The following is a 3789-nucleotide window of genomic DNA, read 5'->3' as shown; positions in this document are numbered from 1 at the left end:
CTAAGGCTGTGCCCTGCAATTGGAGAATGCCTGCACTATTGTTACTAGGTTAAAAAAAAATGACAAAAAAAGATGATCTCAGAAAAATTCTGTATAGCATGAACTGATACAGAAATAAGAAAATGATTTTATACAAGATTGACATAATAAAAGAAAATAACTTTGAAAGATAGGGATTCTGCTCAAACCAAACACTAACCATGTCTCTTGGAACCTTTGACAATGTACATAATTAACCCACCTCCTGGCAGATAATGAACCAAAAGTGGAGAAAGAAAAATTTATTTTTGGATATGGCCACTATGTGGATCTATTTTGCTTGACTATGCTTATTCATTAAAGAGTTATTTTTCTCTCTCTCGGTTTTTAATTGGAGTTGGAGGGGCAAGAAAATTTAGCAAAACTGATTTTTTTTTTTTAAACCCTTGTACTTCGGTGTATTGTCTCATAGGTGGAAGATTGGTAAGGGTGGGCAATGGGGGTCAAGTGACTTGCCCAGGGTCACACAGCTGGGAAGTAAAACTGATTTTAAAAAAAAAGAACCACTGAAACTTTTTTTTTAATTGTAGAAAAGAAAAAAATTCACAAGAAAGTACAGATAAACCGGTTTTGAAAATAACATGGGATTTATTATATACTTTTAAGATGTTTGAAATGAAGATTCATGATTTCAAATACAATTCTATTTTCTGTTTTGCTCCGTATGTGGAAATTCTCACTTTTTTAATATCTAAGTTTAGAATAATAAATTTTTTTTAAATTAGATTTTCAAAAATTCACAAATTTTATTAGAATATTTTGTGAAGTTCATTTTCCCTGGATATGTCCACTGTCTTGACAAGTAAGTTCATCCTGTAATGGGGATTGTCTGGCCAGACCATGATGCCCATGGACAACAAAATTGGAAATGTCAGAAATTAGAAGAAAAAAATGTCATTATGCCCCCATCCCTACTTCGTATTACTCTTATCCAATATGTGTCTCCTCTAGCAGAATATAGGTTATGTCATTTAAATAAAATTTCCAGAGGTCACAGAGTCTACTATGCCTATACTTTAATCCAGGTAGGTAGATAGATAGTAGATAGAATGTACTTAGACTAAAGTCTGGAAAGCTTGAGTTCAAATACCACCTCAGGCATGTAATTACTCTATGGCCCTGGGCAAGTTCCTAAATCTGTCTCATTTGTAATTTGAGGGAGTTGGGCTTGAGAACCTGGAAGGTTCTTTCCAATTCTAAATCTAGGAGCTTCTGAATAAAGTTTATTTGTTGGCTATATAGATGGAAATTTTTAGCCAGGTTTATGTCTAGTCACAAGTCCAAGCTAGAAAAGCAGAATGATGCAGTGCTATAATTTTGCTCCTTGCCTTTCAAACCCGGGGTCCTGGGTGTTGGGGTGGGAAGAAGGCTGGGATTGCTAGGGTTTTGAGTAAAGGCCTGTCCTGCGGAAGACAGGAGGCTGGGTGCATCTGTATTCAAACCCTAAGATTCCCATTTATTTATTTCCTAACCTCATGAGGAAGTCACTGGACAAAAACAAAACAGCCTGCTTACAAATTGGAAGGCAGTCAGCTGTGACTTTTATCCATCAAGGAATAAAAATTTAAAAAATCAATTAATTGCCATTCTTGTAATTTGGGATGCCTTGTGCATCATTCCAAAGTGCTTTTACACAATAGCTTCTTGGCCCAGCAGCACCTCAGTGCAGGCTAAGAGCCAGGACACTAGCTTCCAGATCTAGCTCCAGAGTGGGGGAAAAAAAAAATCTTCCCGAGCCTCAGTTTACCTCCTATACGCTTGGGGAAAGAGGGAGAGCAATTGCCTCCTCACCTTTCAGGTGGAAATAACACGCCAGTAATATACCGTGTACACAGAGAACAAACACACAATCCACAACCTAGAAGCATTAATTGCCTATTGCGTTGCAGACACTAGGACTAACACCCTAAAAGAATGCATCCTCGTATAGGGAATAGGGAAGGCAGCACTGAGAGCACAAATTTTGGCCTGAGCTTCCCAGCCACCCCCTCCCCTTTCCTGATTATATAAGTAGGCAGGAGTGTGATGAGGTTATCCTGGAAAAGTGCTTTGAATCCTCCCTAGAAACTGGAGAAATACACAAGCGTCTCACCATCCCTCTAAACAGATGCCTTGTGGGTGAGAGAAGCAACTGTATCAGCACAAGATTGTGTGCATGAAGGTGCTGGGCGAGCCTGGCAACCCTTTGCCCGGAAACATGGCGCTGCCGTAGGGGGAAGGGAATCCCCCCTCCCTTTCTAACCAGACATTAGTGCAAGCCGGGTTGGGTAACTCAGCCTCCTCTCCTCTGCCCCTCGGATTCCAAGGGTTTGAAGAGCCACTTCCTCGGTGGAGGGGACAGAAACCACTAGCTAGCATAAAGCTCCTGGAGGAGATTAAACAGAGGCTTCCCCAACCCCCTATGACTCTCTCCTTTCTTTAGTGATAAACCTCAAGTCTCGAAGAGACAGCAGAAAGCAGAGAAATGCATCTTCCTTTTTCTCCCCTCCCTCCCCCCCCCCCCCCCCGCCCCCGACGCAGGCCTAAAAGGAAGGAGGCCGCTTAGGAATGGGGGGGTCCGGACCAGCTTGGACCGGCACGGGGGTAGGGTGTCCTAGGTCCCTCCCAAGCCTCTCACCGCCGGGTGGGGGGGATTGGGGGGGGGCGGGGAGCCGGCTGCTCCAGCCGCCAGCTTTCTCCGGGATGACCCAGGCCTTTTTGACAAGCAAGCTGATCCCGTGGTGGGGATTGGCTAGCCGGACCGTGACGCCCGTAACAACAAAGGTGGAGTTGGAAGAAATTAGATTAAAGGGGAGAAAAAAAATTAAAGGGGGATCTCGCTGGGGCGAAAAGGGAGAGACAGACCGAGGAGAGAAGGCAGATCGAAGTCCGCGCCTCCACCCTCTTACGAGTCCTTTTGCTGGAACCCCGCCTCGCTCTCGAGTTTGGGGTTGTTTTTTTTCCCTTTCGCCTAGGGGTGGGAGGTAGGGGGAGTCTTCTCTCCGGTTCGTGCCAAGCCTCCCTCCTCAGCTTCATCGCCCATCCTAGGGGGGAACTTTTGGAGAAAATCACGCGTTTTACGAATTCCACGGAGGGGCATTAAAACGAGAAGGCCCAAAGGGAAAAGAGATGGAAACGGGAACCCCTTTTTTTGTTTTGTTGTTAATAGAAAAGAATTTTGACATCTCATGCCCCCCCCCCCTTCTCCTCTTCTTTTGGCTTCAGTGTTGCAAAAGCAAAGAGCAATAAAAAAAAAAAAATGCGCAGACACACACACACACACACACAGACACACACACACACACACACCATCCCAGTCGCGAGAAGGGAGAGTTGAAAAGAAGCAAGAGGGAGTAGAAGCCAGGGAGAGAAGGGAGGGAGGGGTGGTGTGAGGGAAAAGAGAAGCAGGTTCCCTAATAAATCCACCTCCGTCTCTCTTTCCTTCCCCCCCCACCCCTCCCCTCTTCTCCAGCCCAGGGTAGGGAAGAGAGGAGCCGGAGAGAGCAGATGGAGGAGTGGAGTCCGCTGTAGGGCTGTGGAGCTTGGCTAGAGGATGGAGGAGCCGCCAAGCGCCCGGCTGATTGGAAGAAAAAAGCAGAGCGATGGAGGCGGGGGTAGGAGGACGATTTCTCTGCGGGGACTGGCGGCGGAGTCCACGCCCGGGTCGGGCGCTGCAGAGCTTGGCTAGCTTTCAACCAACGCTCCCCGGCACCAGCCCCACTCGCCCCCCACCCCCGGCCCTCCCGGCGGCTCCGCAGGTGAGTGCGACAA

General features: G+C 46.5%; 1 protein-coding gene across 2 annotated transcripts in view; it reads left to right on the top strand.

The window, feature by feature from the left end:
• Window positions 1-3356: 3356 nt before the first annotated feature.
• The window catches only part of UBTF (upstream binding transcription factor), a 27932-nt gene continuing 27499 nt past the window's right edge, over window positions 3357-3789 (top strand). For both annotated transcript variants that reach the window (XM_044676180.1, XM_044676178.1), the window contains exon 1: window positions 3357-3776. The gene's annotated coding sequence lies outside the window, so the exon portion shown is untranslated. The remainder of the gene's footprint in view (window positions 3777-3789) is intronic.

The sequence above is a fragment of the Gracilinanus agilis genome, chromosome 4 (assembly GCF_016433145.1).
Source record: "Gracilinanus agilis isolate LMUSP501 chromosome 4, AgileGrace, whole genome shotgun sequence".
NCBI lineage: Eukaryota > Metazoa > Chordata > Mammalia > Didelphimorphia > Didelphidae > Gracilinanus > Gracilinanus agilis.
This window is presented reverse-complemented; position numbering and strand designations above follow the sequence as displayed.